The following is a 23,019-nucleotide window of genomic DNA, read 5'->3' as shown; positions in this document are numbered from 1 at the left end:
ATATCATTACAAAAAGAGCAATAGGTTCAAGTGTAGATTTATCATTAAATAGTCCGACGTACATTGACGCGATAGGGATTCCATGAGGTGTACCGGATGAATATAAACTAGCGAACCAAGTGGCAGCAGGTTTTGAGAATATACCAATAATAGCTGCTCTTTTTCCAGTCACCCCAAACAAGAATGTAGATAGGATTAATTATTTGCATTATAATGTGATGAGGTTAGCAAATATGACAAGGGATGCAGTAGATGGTTTAGCGGAACAGCTAGCACCAACTTCACTGATGGCTATACAGAACCGTATGGCTCTGGACATGTTACGCGGCACAAGTTCCGGTCTGATGACGTCACACGCACACACTGCGCTAACCCGACGCGCAGGCAGAATGAACCCAAAACGGAACTCCCAGTAGTACAAAAAGAAATATTTTTTTTGGTGGAATTCAAATGTATACAAATAAACCTGCTACACAAAAGACACAAATACTTTACATTGCACACTGGGCTACAAGTTTTGCTGAATTAAGAGACATTTACATGGAAATTACATTTAAAAGAAAGCAAAGTTATACTCACATGCGGCATGCTTTCTTAGCTGGATAAAACCATGTGCTTTCACTGAGAACTATGATGGCTGCTGGAGGCCATTTATTTACAAACATCTTGCTCTGACACACCCTCACTAACTCACCTGAGCTTCAAAGGAAATTCATTCATTCACATAGAAAACTGCATTAAATGCCTTATAAATGACATTTTTGGATACTTATACATCACATTATGCATCAATGATTCTTATTTATGGCCTTTATGAACAAAATGTTTAGTTAAAATGATTTTACATTGTGTACAGCATCTGGGGAAGGCCCTTTATGGATGCGAGTTCATTTTGGCCTGTGACCTCTGCAGAATGCAATGCATTTTGGCCTTTTGCATACATTTACCACAGTCTAATCTATTATACATTCATTAATATGTGACTGTATGTATTCTTAGCTCTTTTTTGTACAGAGTATGCATGTTATAGCATCTGACGCAGGCCATGCATGCACATTATGCTTAGGTGAAACAGATTACAAAGTCTTTTGTCACTTTTCATCTTCTGTGTAAGTAATTGTAGCAGTATTGTCATGTAATGTAGAGTAGATTTCTTATTTCTAAATTATTTTATCATTAAGTTACAGGGAAGTGGAGCAGGTAAGAGTAGATTTCTTATTTCTAAGTTATTTTATCATTAAGTTATTTCTAAGTTATTTTATCATTAATTTATTGTATCTTAAGTTATTGGTTAATCCCATTTAAGTTGAACAAATGCAAGTTACTTTAAGTTAACCTTAAGTGAATATTTTGGCCTACTCTTTAAATTAAGCAACTTTAGGAGAATCAAGTGAGTCAGAGGCAAATGGACATTTAAAACTCAAAGTGTAAAATTTATTACAACAAACATGACAATCAAACTATTTACAGAACAGAACATCAATGAACATTAAAAAACAGACCGGAGCGGACCGGAGACTCAGCTGGGGTCCACCTCCCTTTCAGTGGCGTCAACATAATGGCGAGCTTCCTTAAGGGCTGGGATGACGATGGCTCCCCTTCGGACGAGCTCTACGTGAAAAAAGAGAGACAGAGGTTAGTAACAGGCAGGAGGCAAAATTTGCAACAGACATGATGACTGTGACAGGAGACAAACCTACCTCCTCCAACTCTAAAGCCGACACGCCCGACTCCTGGTATTCAGGCTCGGCTTCCTCCTCGCTGGTGCTCTTAGAGGTGTGGGAAGACGCATCGTCATCATTTCACTTCCGTTTGTTGCAAGGCTTCTTGGTGACCTCGCTCGCCAGCAGACTTTGCCCCTTCGTCACATCGGCACCCTCCAGCACCTTTTCAAAGAGCTGCCGGTGTTCCCACGCCTCCTTGCTGGTAAGGTTGCAGGCATAAAACTTGTCTGCCGTCCTAGTATCATGGCACATAAACCGAGACACCTTTGACCTCTCCTCAACGCTCCCACTGTTCCTTGCCTGTAGAGAGAAGAAAAGAGGATTTAGACACAATAACCACACAGAAACAGAAAGAAGCTCAAACATGGTGGGAACCGCAAATTACGTGGGTGGCAATAGCAGATCGTAGGTCGGTGAAAGTCGGAAGCCCCTTCGCTGTCTTAGGAAGCCCCATCTCCGCACAAGCCGCCTGAAAATAATTGTTCAGGTTTTTTGTCACGGATTCGGGGTTGATGTAAAAAAAAACGTTGCCTCCTTCCCGCCAACCAAATCGTCCTTCAAGCTAAGGAACCGCTCGAACCACTTGAACTCCTCTGTGGAGATGGCGACCTGGACGGGTCCGAACGCCTGATTCGTCTTGTGCATGTTGACCTGTGAAACAAAATGCAAGAAAACGTGTGTCAGAATTGAGTCGAGAGGAGACGTGGCATGAGAAGAGACACACACAGAGGTAGATCACTTACATTGATCAAGTACGTTGTTGCAGTCTTGGTAGCGTTCCTGACCTCGTCTATGGTCATGTTCTGGAACACCCCACAGCGGTGACCATAGATACAGGCCAGGAACGCAGTGACAAACCCATACAGTCTAAACTGTGTCTTTTGTGTCTTGTCCAACTCCAGTTCATCTGTGGAAACACACAAAAACAGCACTGTTAGTAAAGGTTAGTGAACTGTAACTAACAACTAAGGACATCGACTTAGCCAGAATCTTAGGGATGGTCTTCTTGGCCTCCTCCCTGCACTTCTCCAAGAGGGCCTTGGAGATGAGGTGCCCGTCTTTGGCCCGTTTCACGGCCAACTGCTGCAATGTTACCGGGTGCTTCATGCACCGCAGCATCATCCTCACCTCCCTTCGGATGGCAAACAAGACCCTCTTGGAGAGGCGGCAGTTCGGAGGGGGTGTGGTGGCCAAGTAGTCGAGAAACTGCACGACATTCTTGAGGTAGTGGTTGATTGTGGTGTCTTTGATCTCCATTACCTTAAGTTTCTTGACCCACCTGTAGACAGAGAAAAAAAGAGACAGACAAACGTTCAGTCGGCAATCGTGAAACACTGTTTTGTCACACAAAAAACGTGTGCAACTGGACTCACCTACGCATCCTCTCTGTGTTATTAAGGAACTCCAAGGTCTAGAGCTTGCCCCCTTCTTCGGCCATGTACGCAATAAATTTCTTGATTCGATAGACCTTGCTGGCAACGTTATCGCGCAGCTTCAGGGTGGGTTCCGGACCCTCTTGGTGCGCGCCGTATTGCTCCATCAGTTGATCTGGAAAGAGAAACAACAAAAAAGAGACAGGTTAACTCAAAGCACACACAAAGGGGCCACAGGGGCAAAGTCAAACTCACTCAAAATAGAGACATGGTCCGGGAACTGGGGGTGGCTCGGCTCTGCCGCCAGCTGGGAGGAGGAGGAACATGGAATTGCAGCGTCAGGCTGCACTGGAGAGGGCGGCGGCACATCGTCTTCCTCCTCATCCTCTTCACCGACCAGCAAGGAGGAGAGGACCTTCCTGGCAGCCTTCCTCACGTCCGAAGGCCTCCTCTGCGTGCGCCGCTGCAGAATGCGGAAGCGCCGGGAAACTTCCTTGAGCGAGGTCATCAGAGTGTCCACCTGGGAGTTAAGGTCGGCCACCTGTTTCCTAGCGAGGACACAAGCTCCATTACTGCAAACTGCCTCCTCCGGCTCCTCCGCAGAACACTCCGGGGAATGCCGTTCCTCCTCCACCAGGTCCAGGCTGGACACCATGGGCACCTTCGGGTCTGAGGCCCGCAGAGCAGCCAAATCGGCCAGGATGTGCATCCTTTTGCGCTTCGACATTAGCTCCCCACGAGCTGCCACCGTTAGCTCGGTGTGTGCCTTCAAGTGCCGGTCCAGCCGGACCGACTCCTTGTTACAGCCCAGGACAGGGCAACGTCCCTCCCGGACGCTGACCCTGCCGGATTGCAGCGCCAGGAGCAGCTTCCTCTCCTGCAGGTTTTTTACCTCGTGGGTCACCCTGAGATGTTGACTCAGCTGGCTGTATTCCCTTCTACAGATCGGGCAGCTTTCGACAGGCATGATGCAATGCGGATGAAGTCAACACGTAAAAATGGTTAGTGGGAATTAGTCATTTTACCAACTCAGATCATTATTCAAGAGTCCGTTCACTGACCTCTTGACCTTTAACGCATTCACAGCTGCACGGGACATTGTCTGTCGCATGTCGGGACAGCGACGCTACACATATGTCGAGTTTGGGCCGAAAGAATACTGCGTAGCCACGCGGGGAGCGTCCCACGCGCAATCAAACAGAGTGGCCATTGAAATGAATGGGCTTCCATTGAGTAGGCCACAAAAAGGATTAATGGGAATAAACTGCATGTGGGATCGTTGCTGTAAGACCCCAGAAGACCCCAGGGTTGCAAAAACGCACACGTCGATGCGACTATGTCCCCCCGTTGACATGCGTAAATCTCGGGCGCATGCGACCAAAGCGCAACATGCCACACCTCTAAGATCTTTCCCTTCACACTTAGTCATTTTACCACTTCAGATCATTATTCAAGAGTCCGTTCACTGACCTCTTGACCTTTAACGCATTCGCAGCTGCACGGGACATTGTCTGTCGAATGTCGGGACAGCGACACTACACATATGTTGAGTTTGGGCCGAAAGAATACTATGTGGCCACACGGGGAGCCTCCCATGCGCAATCAAACAGAGTGGCCATTGAAATGAATGGGCTTCCATTGAGTAGGCCACAAATAGTATTAATGGGAATAAACTGCACGCGGGCTCGTTGCTGTAAGACCCCAGAAGACCCCAGGGTCACAAAAATGCACACGTCGGTACAACTAGGTCCCCCTGTCGACATGGGTAAATCTCGGGCGCATGCGACCAAAGCGCAACATGCAACACCTCTAAATGCTTCCCATTCACACTTAGTCATTTTACCACTTCAGATCATTATTCAAGAGTCTGTTCAATGACCTCTTGACCTTTAACGCATTCACAACTGCACGGGACATTTTCTGATGCATGTCGGGACAGTGACGGTACACATATGTCGAGTTTGGGCAGAAAGAATACTGCGTCACCATGCGGGGAGCCTTCCACGTGCAATCGGAATGAGTTTCCATTGAAATGAATAGGCTTCCATTGAGTAGGCCACAAAAAGGATTAATGGGAATAAACTGCATGTGGGCTCGTCACAGTAAGACCCCAAAAGAACCCAGGGTTGCAAAAACGAACACGTCGTTGCGACTCAGTGCCCCCGTCGACATGCGTAAATCTCGGGCGCATGCGACCAAAGCACAACATGCAATACCTCAAAGAGCTTCCCATTTCAGATCATTATTCAAGAGTCCGTTCAATGACCACTTGACCTTTAACGCATTCACAACTGCACGGGACATTTTCTGTTGCATGTCGGGACAGTGACGGTACACATATGTCGAGTTTGGGCCGAAAGAATACTGCGTCACCACGCGGGGAGCCTCCCACGTGCAATCGGAAAGAGTTTCCATTGAAATGAATGGGCTTCCATTGAGTAGGCCACAAAAAGGATTAATGGGAATAAACTGCATGCGGGCTCGTCACAGTAAGACCCCAGAAGACCCCAGGGTCCCGAAAAAGCACACGTCGAGGCGACTATGTCCCCCCATTGACATACGTAAATCTCGGGCGTGTCCGATTGAAGCTCAACATGCAACACCTCAAAGAGTTTCCCATTCATATCGAACAGTCCTCCTTGACTTTGCATTGACTTTGCATTGGAACCAAGAGTCTGCAAGGAGATACGTTTTTGGACGTTCTTATATTGTCAGAGCAAATCTTTTCCTTGAGGCACGCGATGCACGCGTGTCGTGTCACAATCATAGATGCGCGAGCATGCTGCTCAGCACGGAAGCCATCCCATTCCCCCATTAAAGCCATTCATCTTCCGTACCAGGTCCGTGGTCAAGTGTGCATTTCTTGCGCGTTTGGACCCAAAACCACACCACATTTCGTCCATTGTGTGTTGCGACCACAGCGGTGCTCGTGTGTCGAGCTTGGGCCGACAGGGCCACGTCTTGCCAATCTTGGTCACAGAAAGACCCTCGCGTACGCCCACCCAACACTCACATCTCATAGTTTGTACGATACGAAATTCAGAACCACAGGGCCAAGCGCTTTCACGTTGGCGACGAGTTGTCTTGACGGCTCTAAGGTTAAAACGTGGTCAGTGCTGGAGCTTAGTGGGTCAGTGGGCGTGATAGTGCCTGCAAGGGCAGGTCATATGTGGTCAAAGGGCACAATAGTTGGTTTGTGGGTGAGGGTGCAGTGCTTAATGGGCCATCGGGCTCAATAGTGCTTTCGTGGGCAAAATATATGTGGTCAGGGGGCACAATAATTGGTTGGTGGGCGAGGGTGCTGTGTTAAATGGGCCATTGGGCACAATAGTGCTTTCGTGGGCAAAACATATGTGGTCAGGGGGCAAAATAGTTGGTTGGTGGGCGAGGGTGTTGTGTTTAATGGGCCGCCGGGCACAATAGTGCTTTCGTGGGCAAAATATATGTGGTCAGGGGGCACAATAGTTGGTTGGTGGGCGAGGGTGCTGTGTTTAATGGGCCACCGGGCACAATAGTGCTTTCGTGGGCAAAACATATGTGGTCAGGGGGCAAAATAGTTGGTTGGTGGGCGAGGGTGCTGTGTTTAATGGGCCACCGGGCACAATAGTGCTTTCGTGGGCAAAACACATGTGGTCAGGGGGCCCAATAGTTGGTTGGTGGGCGAGGGTGCTGTGTTTAATGGGCCTCCGGGCACAATAGTGCTTTCGTGGGCAAAACATATGTGGTCAGGGGGCACAAAAGTTGGTTGGTGGGCGTGGGTACTGTGTTTAATGGGCCTCCGGGCACAATAGTGCTTTCGTGGGCAAAACATATGTGGTCAGGGGGCACAATAGTTGGTTGGTGGGCGAGGGGGCAGTGCTTAATGGGCCATCGAGCGCAATAGTGCTTTCGTGGGCAAAACATATGTGGTCAGGGGGCACAATAGTTGGTTGGTGGGCGAGGGGGCAGTGCTTAATGGGCCATCGGGCGCAATAGTGCTTTCGTGGGCAAAACATATGGGGTCAGGGGGCCCAATAGTTGGTTGGTGGGCGAGGGGGCAGTGCTTAATGGCCCATTGGGCGCAATAGTGGTTTTTTGGGCAATACATATGGGGTCAGGGGGCACAATAGTGGTTTCGTGGGCAACCCTTATGTGGTCAGGGGGCACAATAGTTCGTCTGTGGGCGAGGTGTGATGCTTAATGGGTCACTGGGCGCAATAGTGGTTTCATGAGCGACCCCTATGTGGTCAGGGGGCACAATAGTGGGTTCGTGGGCGAGAGGGTGGAACTTAATGGGTCACTGGGCACAATAGGGCGACAGGACGGTGTTATATATGTGGTCAGGGGGCAAAATAGTGGTTTCGTGGGCGGGGGGCGTGGCTTAGTGGGTCACATGTGGTCAGGGGGCAACATAGTACTTTGTCGGGACGAGTGGGCGTTTACCCCTATGGCTTCGATGTGAGGTGGGCAGAATACCATTTTCGAGGGCCCACCAAAAACCCTCATGGCTCAACGGCACCCCTAGAGTAGAGCCCATCTGCCCATTACCGCACTAAATTGACGACTTACCCATGGTAAGGGGAAAAGTGCCCGGTCGCCATTTATCCTGATGGCGATCGGGCGTCATTTTGGAGGTTACGATCCCTTCGCACCACTATCCGTCCCTGGGCAATTTATTAACATGGGCCAAAATCCCATGAATGTCCTTACCACTAAAACAACATTGGGCCAATGTTGGGCCAACGGACAAAATTACGTTGGGCCAACGTCAGCACCCAACGTTGACCCAACACACCATTTTAAGATTGTGATATGGCCTATTCATTGTTGAATTACATTAAAACAGAACAACAGACAAACTGAATTGGTTATAAAAATGAAATTTATTGGTAACAAAAAAAACAGCAGAAAAAATGCAAAGCAAAGTAAAACAAAGTCAAAGAAATCAAAAAGGAACCAAAGTGACAAAAAAGGCGGCAAAGAAAATGCGGAAGGCCAAATTTTTTTTGCAGATTTGAAGCTATTTGATGATGAAGACGGAGCGGAGGAGGAGAAGCAGCAGCATATACTCCTGTAAAAACAACAAACATACAAACAACTTTTTAGAACATTTAAGATGTGTCGATCTATTTTAATTACACAACCCAAAAAAGGTTTTTTGCAAGAAATTCACCATATTGGGGTAGCAAATGTTTTATACATCTTAATGCAGTGTAAAGATGAAGTGCACCTCTGTTTATAATATTTTAGTCATATCGAATTACTAACAACAAATTGAACATTACTGTGAACTTATTTTAATGAGGTAACCAGGAATTAATGAAAACTTACCTCAGAATTTCCAACAGAAACGGAAACTCGTCTGAGGTAAACATCTGACTCTGAACTCACGAGGACGGAGGCGCGCGCGCCCACAAATACGTGTGTGTGGCTTCATGCGGCACTGACAGGATGATGTCGTCAATGTATCGCGAGAGCGATTCGAAATTAGATCTCTACGCGTAAGTTCTCGACTCGCTCTCGCGATACGTTGACGTCATCATGAAGTTGAACATGACTAATAACACACAACAAAAGACAACATGTTAAAAACAATAAAGATGGTAGAACTTGTTTAACATTAAATTGTATTGAAATAAACAGAAATATTTTGCTTTTAAAGCATAGCTTTTTAGATCTTCATCCGGGGGTGTGTTCAATTACTTCTACATAAATGATCATTTTGTTCTAAATGGATAAAAATTTATAAAAATGGTTTTATTATAGTAAAAGTGTAGTTACTATGGTTTTTTTATTTAACAACAACAATTAACATCAAAAGAAAATTATCTGCTAAGATAATAACAACCAATGGTTATTTTAATAATTATACTTATTTTTATAATTATATATATATATATATATATATATATATATATATAATTTGAGGGAAGTGGTGGGCAATTGCAGCTGACCATACCAACGTTGGCCCAACGTCTGTTTGCTACATGGGAATAGATAATGAGCATTACAGTTTTTTTCCAATTACTATGACAATAGCAATACTTTGAACTTTACTAAACTCTTAATATATTTTATATAACATCTGGCTATGTCTGCTTACAAGCATTGTTCAATAGGCTACTGAATCAACATTTTCTGTGCAGATCAAACTGTGAATCATATTTCATTGTTTGAACACATTTTCCAAGATTCTCAAACACTTTTGTCATTTATACTCCACAACATGCAAAACCCTTTATATTTTCAGCACAGTTTTCTAATGCTAACAAGCTGCTTTATAAATTATTAAAAGACATTCAAACAGAATGAACAGCCAGTGCTGTTGACATATACAACTGTTCAAATAAAAATTAATTAAACTTTAGCAACGACAATTTTATGTTGTAAACTCTCTAAACAATACAAATCCTGTAGGTTGTACCTGAATGATAAATCCTACAAGAAAACAACTTAAAGGTGCACAGTCCTCCTGCAGAAATCATAAAAGACTGCAGGACTCTGAATTATAGCCTCTACCGAAATAATTCATTTAATGTTGATCATTATAAAAGGCTTGATCTCATAGCCCAATTCCTCTACTTTATTTCTCACAGGGCTGTTTGATGTCTTTCAATTATTTGATGTTAGAAAATATCGTTTTGTTTCGGCCACCTTTTGGGTAAATGCATTCTTACTGCCTTCCGATCGGATGATGCACAGGCCTATAGTACTTCCAGGGCAAATCTGAAGAGGGGCATCAAAAAGGCCAAGCACTGCTACAAACTGAAGCTAGGAGCATTTTTCTAATTCTGACCCTCGACGCATGTGGCAGGGCATCCAGGCCATCAGTGACTACGAACCCAAACACTCCACACCCATAGCCACAGATGCAGTCTTCCTGAACGAGCTTAATGGCTTTGAGAGAGATAATAAGGAAACAGCTACCAAGCTCACACCCTCTGCTGACCACCCAATCATCACACTTAACTCCACTGATGTACACACTGCACTAAGCCGGATCAACGCGCGCAAGGCTGCTGGCCCAGACGGCATCCCTGGTCGTGTACTCAAGGCATGTGCGGAGCAGCTCACTGGGGTGTTCACGGACATCTTCAACCTGTCCCTCGCCCAAGCAGTGGTTCCAGCATGTCTTAAATCCACCTCCATTGTGCCCATCCCAAAACATTCGAACCCGACATGCCTTAACGACTACCGCCCTGTAGCACTCACACCCATTGTTATGAAGTGCTTTGAGCGGCTGGTCCTGGCACACCTAAAGGTCTCCCTACCACCCACACTGGACCCATACCAATTTGCCTATCGCAACAATAGGAGCACGGATGATGCAGTGTCCATGGCGCTGCACTCTGTGCTCACACATCTGGACAATAAGGACTCTTACGCACGCATGTTGTTTGTAGACTTCAGCTCTGCTTTCAACACGGTCATCCCTTCCAAACTAATCGTCAAACTTGGAAACCTAGGCATCAACAACCCTACCTGCAACTGGATTATGGACTTCCTGACGAACAGGCCTCAGCTTGTTAGGTTAGGCCACATCTGCTCCACCACCACCACCCTCAACACTGGTGTACCACAGGGCTGCGTACTGAGCCCCTTTCTCTACTCCCTTTTCACACTCGACTGCAGGCCTGTGAACGGATCTAACTCCTTCATCAAGTTTGCAGACGATACAACAGTGATTGGTCTCATCAGCAACAACGATGAGACTGCATACAGGGATGAGGTCCGGCACCTGGCCACATGGTGCTCAGACAACAACCTGCTCCTTAACACCTCCAAGACAAAGGAGATCATCGTGGACTTCAGGAAGGCGAAAGGAGGCACACACGACCCCATCCACATTAATGGGATGGCTGTTGACCTGGTTTCCAGTTTTAAGTTCCTGGGGACTCACATTTCGGAGGACCTGTCCTGGACCACCAACACCTCATGCCTGGTGAAGAAGGCTCACCAGTGTCTCTTCTTTCTGAGGACACTGAAGAAGAACCAACTGTCTTCAACTATCCTGGTGAACTTCTATCGCTGCACGATAGAGAGCATCCTGACCAACTGTGTCACAGTCTGGTACGGGAACTGTTCTGTTGCTGAGCGCAAGGCACTGCAGCGGGTGGTGAAAACAGTCCAGCGCATTACAGGGACTACACTTTCTGCCATTGAGGACATCCAGAAGAAACGCTGTCTGCGACGAGCTCGCAGCATTATCAAGGACTCCTCTCACCCCGCTCATAGACTGTTTACTCTCCTGCCTTCCGGTAGGCGCTTCCGGTGCCTCCGGACAAGAACCAGCAGACTAAGAAACAGCTTTTTTCCCAGAGCTGTTTCATTATTGAACTCTGCCCCTCTAGGTAGTCCCAAACTTTTGTTCACAGTCCACATCGTCATTGGACCAACAGGCACGTGGAAACGGCTTCGGGGACGCTGCGCGGGGAAGCCCCCAGATTTTTCGGGGGTCCGACGCCCGGCACCACGTCGGAGGGGACCGCCCCGAGCCGACCTGTGGCGGAAGCGCTTCGGCACACATCCACATGGTGGCGCCAAGCCCGTCCGCGGCCCATTTAAAGCCATTGGGCCCGATCCCATTGCCGTAGTCCAGGGGTGGGCTTCTCTCGCTTCCCCCGGGAGACCACGAACGTCATATTCGTCCCGCTGACCATCTATCTTCGGCCGGTGGGCTAGGGACCCCAAATCCTCTCGCTGATTGGTCCCTCGGTTGCCGGGCCACGCCCCCGGCCACGCCCCCCGTACCACCAAAGCACTATTTGTCCACTGACCAACTATTGTTGCCAAAGCGGTCGGGTGCCCACCAGGGTCGACCCCCGCCCCCCCCCGTACCACCAAAGCACTATTCGTCCACTTCCCGACTATTTTTGCCAAAACGGTCAGGTGACCACCGGGGTCGACCCCCGCCCCCCCCCCCGCGTACCACGGAGGCCCTATTTGACCACCTACCAGCTACTGTTGAAAAGGAGAGATGTCCACCTGCGGTTTGTTTGAATGGCCCGCACGTAATAGGTTGGTGGACGCGCTTTAGAATAACCTATACGCATTAACGACCCTGTTAGTCTGTTGGTGCACTTAAATAGACACGCATATGTAAGCAGCAGCTCACGGAATGCTTATTTATGCTTAAAAAATGAGTTTCCACCAACTCACTACACGTGGTGCATTCATATAGACTGCAGGTGGTCACTTCCTTTATGACTTAGTGAAAAACGGGGGAAAAGTCTACGTGCATTAACGACCCTGTTTGTCTGTTGGTGCACTTAAATAGAGGTACACGTGTAAGCAGCAACTCGCAAAATGCTTATTTATGCTTAAAAACGAGTTTCCACCAACTCACTACGCGTGGTGCATTCATTTAAACTGCCCGTGGTCCCGTCCACCTGCAGTTTATATTAATGGGCGACGCGTATTAAGTTCGCGGACACACTATATAGTAATCTATATGCATTGACGACCCCGTTATTCTGTTGATACACTTTAATAGACATACATATGTAAACATCAACTCACATAATGCTTATTTATGCTTAAAAACGAGTTTCCACCAACTCACTACGCGTGTTGCATTCATAAACTGCCCGTGGTCCCGTCCACCTGCAGTTTATAGTAATGGGCCAAGCGTATTAGGTTCGTGGACAAACCCCCAAAAGGTGGTTGTCCACAAACCTATTACGCTTGGCCCATTCATTTAAACTGCCCGTGGTCCCGTCCACCTGCAGTTTATTTTAATGGGCGACACGTATGAAGTTCGCGGACACACTTTATAGTAATCTATATGCATTGACGACCCTGTTAGTCTGTTGATACACTTAAATAGACATACATATGTTAGCAGCAACTCACATAATGCTTATATATGCTTAAGAACGAGTTTCCACCAACTCACTACGCGTTGTCCATTCATATAAACTGCAGGTGGACACTTCCTGTTTGACTTAGTGAAAAACGGAGAAATGTCCACCTCCAGTTTATTTTAATGGGCGACGCGTATTAAGTTCGCGGACACACTTTATAGTAATCTATATGCATTGACGACCATGTAAATCTGTTGGTACACTTAAATAGACATACATATGTAAGCAGCAACTCACAGATGACGGAATTATGCCCTTAAAGTGGTTGTCCACAAACATAATACGCGTGTGCCGTTCATATAAGCGTAAAGTGGACGATTACCAAAAAAACTACAACGGACAACAAATATGGCACACGACCGGAACCAGCTTCCGGTTTCGTGCCATGTTTGTAGTCCTGCGTAGTTTTCTTCTTTATTCGATTCCCCAGGCGTTTATAATCAATTATATGAATAAACAGAGACGCGATTCACATATTAAACTTTATTAGACACACATATGTTCGCAAGAACTCACATAATACTTATTTATGCTTAGAAACGGCTGCGGGTGGTCACTTCCTGGTTGCCATATTTGTAGTCCTTTGTAGTTTTTCTCGTTACTTAGTTTCGCCAGGCTTTTCTTGTTTACTTTTTTCCCGACGTATTTATATATACGACTAAAGAACCACCTTATTACCTTAGTACACTTTATACAACGTACATATGTTATTATCGACTCGTAGAAGGCTGTATTTTGCCTTAAAACGGGTCGTCCACCAACTTAATACACGTGGTCCATTCAAATAAACGGATGGCGGTCACTTCCTGCATGACTTGGCGAAAAACAGAGAAACGTCCACCTGCAGCTTATTTGAACGGGCCACGTTGTAACGGATACGCTCTTCGTATGCTCTTCACCTCGCATACTCCAAATCGCTGAATGTTACACCGGTTTCAGTAAACGAAAAAGTCACAAAAAAGTTACAAATCTGTAACAAATTCATCTTAATAATTTATCTTATAATTTATCCTAACGAAAAATGATGAAGTCTGGAGGGAAGGCGGTGGATATTGGATAAAAAGAGAGGTAATGACATCCGGAAGAGGAGAGAGACGGAAGTCAGAGCGCGGTGGAAATGGCGAAAACTTGCGTAGCGTGTGTTTGCTGAAAGGTTGGACTGGAATTCGGTCTTACTTCACTTGAGAACCTTGTGGATATTACGTCCCGTTTCTGTGGATGTGGATTCAGCGCAAGGAGAGTTTGAAAACGGACCGACGGCCCTCCTCTGCAAACGGTGGCACGTCGTAAATGGTTTGAAGAGTTTTTCCCTTCTTTTTTTGGAATTGCCTAATGTGCACATTTAGGGGTCCGAAGAAAAGTTGGAAGGAAATTACAGTTGCATGCTCTAGGACTTACCGGACAGTATTGGGAAATAAGTACGCTGATACACAAAGACTCAAATGCTATAGCGGATTATAGATTATATTAATCCGCAAATAACTTTCTTTTACGTTTCCAGTGTGAGATTCTTTATTTGGAGTTTGGTGAGAAATTGTTAATTTATATTTAGGTTTTGTTACATGTTCCTATATGGATGTCATGCTCATGTACGTTTCCAAATGTTTTGTTGTTTACACAAGATTTGAACTGATTTAATAATAATCTTGTTATTTAAACATTTTTGATTTGGGAGGTTATTCAATTGCTGAACGGGTCGAAGAGAGTTTGCGACAGTTAATGAAAACTGTCTGGCGCCCAACATAAACTAAAGAAAAAGAAACAAACTCTTTCAAGGCCACTACGTTACAGAATGGCGCCCAACGTGGGGCACGAACTAAACTGAGCATTCGCATCGAACCAAGTTTGGGAGAACTGAGTTATGGAACTTTTGAAACTATAAAGACAAAGAGGTCTAATGCATAAATTCTGTTTATTGTGAAAGTGTCACCGAACAAGTAATGCTCATATTTTTGTAGGATTTGATGCTGTTTTATATGGGAAATTGTTAACAGTTTTTTTATTTTTTGATCCCTGACCATGTCTACCCCTATACGTCCACCTGTTCTTTTTACCTCATTAGACGAGGATCCTCTAGTCCCTGATGTTTCTACTCCTATAATTTTGCCCCCCAACTATACCATAAGAAATGACCAGGCTCAAACCTCCTCCGTTTCACAATCTGAAGAAATGGAGCTTGTGTCCCCTGAGTCTGTAAACCAAGCTGAAGAAAACCAAAAAGAAGTACGCAATGGTTCTTCGACTGACTCTGTTCAATATGAGCTTCCGTATGTGCTTCCCGGTACTGGCAGAAAAATGGGGCAGCTCACCTTTCAGGTTCACGATAACCTGGACAAATTTCGGCAAAAACAGGACCAGGTTATCAATGAATTGACCAAACAGGTACAACGAAGTCGTTTCCATCTAGAGTCAAAATTGACCAAACTTACTGATCAAACTGAACAAAGTTTTCGCAGCCTCCATGCAGTTATGTCATCAAACAAGGAAAAGCATGATCGTGAAATGGATACTATACTAAAAGCCACGAAAACATTGATATCAGAGGAATTGGATGGGTTCAAAGATTCTCTTTTGTCTGAACTTGGGTTTATGATGGAACAGATGCAAAAGGAGCTTCAAGGAGAACTTCAAGGTACTCAGAAGTCTTTTGAACAGAAAAATGTTGACATTACCAAATGTCTGAATGATTGTACTTCAGTCTTAAAGAACTTGTCTGTAAAACTGGATGATGTGAGTGGGAAAGTTGAGTCAATTGCGGAAACTCACAAGGGTGAAATGGAAACTATCCACAAGACTATAAAGCAATTAACTCCTCTTTTGTCGCCTTGTTCTCAAAGCGTCATGTCCGTACCTATTGCATCTGGTATTAGTCCTGCATCAAAAACTGATCATATCAGATTAACCTTTCCTACGTATGGTAAACCAGGAGATGATGCTGACCCCTTACTTTATTTATCGAAGTGTGAAGATTTTCTTGCAATACATCCTTTACCAGATAATGATATTCTTGCTACATTCAGAACCGTTCTTCATGGCACTGCTCGAGATTGGTGGGAAATAACTCGTTCCCAAGTGAGATCTTGGGAAGTTTTCAAAACTGCCTTCATATCAGCATTTTTGGCTGAGGATTACGAGGATGAACTTGCTGAACGTGTCCGAACTAAAACCCAAGGGGACAATGAATCTATCAGAGATTTTGCGTATTCGTATAGAGCACTCTGTACTAGGTGGAATCCAAAACTTTTGGAATCAGATATCGTAAAACTAATCATGAAACACATAAAACCATACCTAGCTAGTCAGCTCAGAGGAAGAGTGGAGAATGTGGATGAACTTGTGCGCCTTGGGCATCAATTAGAGAAAGACTATGAGCAACAACTTAAGTATGAGCATAGCTTCCAGCTAAGGAAGGTAAATATAAATCAGAAAGGGGTTAGTCCTGGAAGTCAGCAGGGAGGAAAGGTACCTCTGTGTTGGCGCTGTAAAGGCTCCCACTCCCCGGGCTCATGCCCTCAATATTCTCCGGCCCAACAACAGGTTGCAAATCAACATAAGCAGAAATCTTACAATTCACAAGCCAGTAGACACCTCACCAACTCATCGGCCTCGTCTGTGACATCCAAGCAAATTCCAAGGAAAGAAAATTCTGCATTAACTTCTCCTTTTGAATCAATGGCTACTCCACAGCAACTGATTATACCCATACACATTAAGTCTTGGTATGGTAAGGCTATTGTTGATACAGGTGCCAGCTATACTTTGCTACATGAACACCTTTGGGCTGAACTGAAAGGTGTAAAGGAAGTTCTTAGGCCGTGGACAAATGGGCCTTTATATCTAGCTAATGGGAAATCGGAGTCTCCACTTGGGTGGACCACTTTAGACATTGAGGTACATGGAAACATTGTTAACATGCCTGTAGCAGTACTTCCAACACACGCTCTTGCATACGGAATTATCTTAGGCCTTGACTTTATTTTCCACAGCCAAATTCAAATAAACGTTGCCGATCAGGTGTATGGGTTCAAAAAGGCACCCATGGTTTTCCATCCCTTTCAACCTGGGAATTCCTATGTGTCTGGATGGAAAAGTTCTGAAAATAAGAACAGTTGGAGACAAGGCCAACAAACACAGCAGTTGGGCCTCATTAGTTCAAATCCACCCCCAATGTGTCCTTCGGAATTAGGACGCCTGAGTGTGCAAGAGTATATAGATCAGGCTCTATCGTCTGCCCAGGTATATGAATCTGAAAAACAACAATTGCAGGATATTCTTCAATCAAATTCTCAGGTGTGCACACACGATACTGGCAGAACGAATGTGCTGAAGCATCACATATACTCAACAAGCAATGTTCCCATAAAACAAAAATCTTACAGGATGTCCCCAGCAAAACAGGTCATAGTAAAGGAGCAACTGGCAGAGATGTTATCCTCTGGAATTATTGAACCATCACATTCTGGCTGGTCTTCTCCAGTGGTATTGGTCCCAAAAAAAGATGGCAGTTATAGATTTTGTGTGGACTACAGAAAACTTAATTCATGCACTGAAAATGATGCTTATCCCCTGCCTACTATTACAGAGATTCTGGAGTCCCTCGCCGGTTCAGTTATCTTCTCAACAATTGACTTAAACAGCGGTTACTGGCAGGTAGCGATGGCCTCAGAAAGTAAGCAGAGAACTGCCTTCATAACACCGTCAGGCCTCTATCACTTTAATGTGATGCCTTTTGGTCTAAAGAATGCTCCAGCGACTTTCCAAAGGCTAATGGAGTTGGTCCTTGGAGAGCTAAAGGGTCAATGTTGCTTTGTTTATTTGGATGACATTATAATTTATTCCTCTTCAGTGAATCAACATCTCTTAGACCTTCAGAAGGTGTTCACCAAACTTCATCAAGCAGGACTTACTATTAATCTGAAGAAAAGTAGATTCTGCATGAAACAAATCAAATTTCTGGGACACATAGTAAATCAGGAAGGTATCACTGCAGATCCTGAAAAGGTAGAAAGCATTCGGGCATACCCGGCCCCCAGAAACCTTAAGGAAGTGCAAAGATTTCTTGGTTTGTCTGGATGGTACCATCGCTTTGTACCTGGATTCTCCCAGATAGCGGAACCATTGAATAGTTTGAAAAAAAAGGGATGTCCTTTCATTTGGTCTCCTAAGTGCCAAGAGGCTTTTGATCAACTTAAAGCATGTTTGACTTCACCCCCAATACTGGGCCATCCAAACCCAGATCTGTCATTTACGGTCTACACGGATGCAAGTGCAACTGGCCTTGGGGCTGTCCTAACACAGAAAACAGGACCCGATTGTGAACAAGTAATAGCGTATGCCAGCAGGACACTCAACAAGGCTGAAACAAACTATTCTGCTACGGAAAAAGAGTGCCTCGCTGTGGTATGGGCCTTAGAAAAGTGGCAACACTATTTGGAACAAAAACTAGTCACAGTGATAACTGACCATTCTGCACTGCAATGGGTCCTGTCCTCCCCAAAGACAACAAATCGTCTTCTACGATGGGCTCTCAGGTTACAGAAATTTGATCTCATTGTAGAATATCGCAAGGGAAAGCTTAATGTGGTTCCTGATGCTCTCTCTCGAATTACTCCCTCTGCAGGGTGTGTTCTCTCTTTGCAAAAAGAGATAGATAACAACCTCCCTTTCACTGCTGACCTCATCTGGCAAGAGCAGCACAAGGATGCTGAGGTGGGGAAAATATTTAAAGCATTAGCAGAGGAAGACCGAGGAATTCAAGAGAAATATGCAGTCTTGGAGGATAAATTGTACAGGAAAATACAGTTAACTGATCAACAGACTCACTTCCGTATATACATTCCCTCTTCACTTACCTTGCAGGTATTGGAAGCTTATCACAGCAATACCCTCAGTGGCCATCTGGGAATTTTTAAAACCTACAAAAGACTGTACGCTGTTGCTTTCTGGCCGAAGATGTGGACAGATGTCAAGAGTTTTGTCAAATGCTGTGAACGGTGTCAAGTAATAAAGAGTGACAATAAAAAGCCTGCAGGGAAAATTCAGCAGAATATTGTTAACCATCCTAATGAGATGTTAGGAGTTGACATTATGGGTCCCTTCCCTCGCAGCTCCCAACAGCATGAGTATCTACTGGTGACTGTGGATTACCATACACGATGGGTGGAGCTCTTTCCCATGCGATCTGCAACTGCTTTGACCATAGCACGCATTCTCAGAACAGAGATATTTACTAGATGGGGAGTGCCTACCCATATTCTTTCTGATCGAGGGTCTCAGTTTGTTTCTGCAGTCTTTCAAGAACTTTGTAGCCAGTGGACAATCACCCCAAAACTTACCACAGCTTACCATCCCCAAACAAACATGACCGAAAGGGTAAATCGTACATTGAAGGGTATGATTGCATCTTATGTTGAGGACAACCATAGGAAATGGGATGTTTTCCTCTGCGAATTCAGATTTGCAGTAAACTCAGCCGTACAAGAAACAATCGGAGTGACGCCTGCTGAGCTACACATAGGAAGAAAACTACAAAGTCCTATGGACAGAATCCTTCAAGCAGATGTCGTCATCTCCCCAGACACTGTACCATATGAAACTGTTCATCGATTGAAACAATTGCAGAAGAATGTGGAAATCAGTTCTAGGAAGGCACGGCTTCGTCAACTTAGGAACTATAATAAAAACCGAACAGAAGTGACTTACAAATTTCAAGATCGAGTATGGCTGAGGGCCTTCCCACAGTCAAGTGCATTGTGTCACTTTACAGCCAAGTTGGCTAAGAAATGGAAAGGACCTTACCGAGTCGTACGGAAACTGGGACCTGTAAACTATCAAGTCGCTTTGGAAAGCTCCGGGGAAGATGTTCGAAACGTTCATGTCTGTAATCTCAAGCCTTGTTATCCTACAGCTGAAGAGATAGAAAAAAGGGAAAAATTGAAAATTCTTGAAATGTTTCAGGACTCCTCCGAGGAAGAAGACTTTCTTGGATTTCAGGATGGAAGTTGAGGTCACCCATTGATTGACTTCCGATGAGGGGGAGAGCGTGTAACGGATACGCTCTTCGTATGCTCTTCACCTCGCATACTCCAAATCGCTGAATGTTACACCGGTTTCAGTAAACGAAAAAGTCACAAAAAAGTTACAAATCTGTAACAAATTCATCTTAATAATTTATCTTATAATTTATCCTAACGAAAAATGATGAAGTCTGGAGGGAAGGCGGTGGATATTGGATAAAAAGAGAGGTAATGACATCCGGAAGAGGAGAGAGACGGAAGTCAGAGCGCGGTGGAAATGGCGAAAACTTGCGTAGCGTGTGTTTGCTGAAAGGTTGGACTGGAATTCGGTCTTACTTCACTTGAGAACCTTGTGGATATTACGTCCCGTTTCTGTGGATGTGGATTCAGCGCAAGGAGAGTTTGAAAACGGACCGACGGCCCTCCTCTGCAAACGGTGGCACGTCGTAAATGGTTTGAAGAGTTTTTCCCTTCTTTTTTTGGAATTGCCTAATGTGCACATTTAGGGGTCCGAAGAAAAGTTGGAAGGAAATTACAGTTGCATGCTCTAGGACTTACCGGACAGTATTGGGAAATAAGTACGCTGATACACAAAGACTCAAATGCTATAGCGGATTATAGATTATATTAATCCGCAAATAACTTTCTTTTACGTTTCCAGTGTGAGATTCTTTATTTGGAGTTTGGTGAGAAATTGTTAATTTATATTTAGGTTTTGTTACATGTTCCTATATGGATGTCATGCTCATGTACGTTTCCAAATGTTTTGTTGTTTACACAAGATTTGAACTGATTTAATAATAATCTTGTTATTTAAACATTTTTGATTTGGGAGGTTATTCAATTGCTGAACGGGTCGAAGAGAGTTTGCGACAGTTAATGAAAACTGTCTGGCGCCCAACATAAACTAAAGAAAAAGAAACAAACTCTTTCAAGGCCACTACGTTACAACGTGTATCAAGTTGGTGGACATAATACTTATTAGCAATGTTTAACTTAAAAATATACATTTATATGTTTCAAAAACCACATTATTCAAAGAGTACACTCTATTGTACGCATATATGTTGGTATCGAATCGTAAAATGCTCATTTTGACTATTAAGATGTCCTCTTTTACGTTCAAGGCTTCCTTTTCAAGCCTCGTCCATTGAAATGAATGGGTTGCAGTGTAATACATAAAAAATGATTTAAAATACTTTTCGGGCACCCACGCATTTGGCCTTTCACTATGACGCTTGTGGGACTGTGACGCAAGTGACTGTGATGTTTGGGGTCTCTCGGGACCCCCGGGGCCTTTGCGGTAAATGTCCTTGTATACATTGCTCAATGCATGAACCGAAGCGTACACGCGCCGTTATTACATTGCGTGCATGCTCCTAGGCCCGCTCTATGCACGATGCATACGGTGACGCATACAGCGCATGCGTGCATGCGTCACAGTCTGCTGTTATAGCAGCGCTTGTATGCGTCACGGTCTGCTCTATGCACGATGCATTCGGTGACGCGTGCAGCGCGTGCATGCGTCACGGTTTGATGTGGTAACAGCGCATGCATGCGACGCGGTCTGCTCTATGCACGGTGCATTCGGTGACGCATACATGCATTCAGTGACGCATACGCTCTCCCTATTTTGACCTTTCGACACCCAAACAAAGTCACAGAGTCGCCCGGCTTTTCCGCACGGCCGGTGGATGACGGGCGGTTGCTGGTGACCCGGTTTCGGGTCGGTTGACCCTGTCGGGGCTACGTCCACGAAACACATATGCAAAAGCCATTCAAATAAGCTATACGAGGAAATTTCCAGGGAGGTCCGAGGGGTCCCGTATTCTAGATTCTCGCCCGTCGGGCGGCCCCCGACAACATACCCAGAGCGCATCGCCCTACGGGATTAGGGAATGTTTTTGCACCCAATCACAAGATTAAGCAAACAGCCTTGTCTCTCATATAGGCCTGAACAGCCTTTTGAAGGTTTAGTGTCGGGGGAGGTGGATTTTTCACGAAGGTCTAAGAACTTTGGACATTCGGGGGATAAATGGGGGGCTTCTAGACAAAAATAATCCAAAACGTCCAGACCCTTCGGCCTATCGTTTCCCAACGGGAGGGCGTCCACCTACAATCTATGCCAATGCGTTTTCGTGGATGACTCTCCCTATTTTGACCTTTTGACCCCCAAACAAAGTACCAAAGTCGCCCGGCTTCTCTGGGCGATCGGTGGATGCGTGACGCATGCGCGTGTGGTTATTTAAACGCGTGCATGCGTCACGCTCTCTTATATGCACATTCAGTGAGGCATGCAGCGCGTGCACGCTTTACGCTCTGGTCTATGCAGTGACGCATACGGCGCACGCACGCATCACGGCCTGCTCTACGCGTGACGCATGCAGCGGCGCATGCGTTACGGTCTGCTCTACGCACGACGTATGCAGCACACGCGTCATTGCTTAGACAGCCTGATTAGACCTTCGAGGACAAACCGAGCGTTCTACGAGTTGCTGCTAACACACGTGTGTCTAATGAAGTGAACCGACCGAATAATGTGGTCGTTGATGCATTTAAATGAATATAAAGGCACATTTTTGCTAATAAGTGGGTCGTCCACCAACTGACTACACGTGGCTCATACATATAAATTGCTCGAGGAACTTTCCCGCAGGGCCTCCGGAGGGTCCGACGGGCCCGAAACATCACAGGCACTTGCGTCACGGTCCCCCGAGAGACATACCGAAAAGGCTAAAGTCCTGGTCCACCAGAAGTATTTTATAACCTTTTTAATGTAAACTAAAAACCCCATTGATTTCAATGGCAGACACTGTTTTAGCTATGTGCTCATCTAATTTTAAACCCTTTAAGAACAAGCCACGGACCCGAAACTTCAGGGCCTCATTCGGGGGTCCGTTACAGCGGTCACTGCATGTCCTCTGACCTTAGGGACCTTGTCTTTGACCCGTTGTTAACAAATTGACCTTGTCCACCAACCGACTACACGTGGCTCATACATATAAATTGCTCGAGGAACTTTCCCGCAAGGCCACCGGAGGGTCCGACGGGCCCGAAACATCGC

This window comes from Barbatula barbatula (genome assembly GCF_947034865.1).
Source record: "Barbatula barbatula genome assembly, chromosome: 17".
Taxonomy (NCBI): domain Eukaryota; kingdom Metazoa; phylum Chordata; class Actinopteri; order Cypriniformes; family Nemacheilidae; genus Barbatula; species Barbatula barbatula.
Note: the sequence above shows the minus strand (reverse complement) of the source record.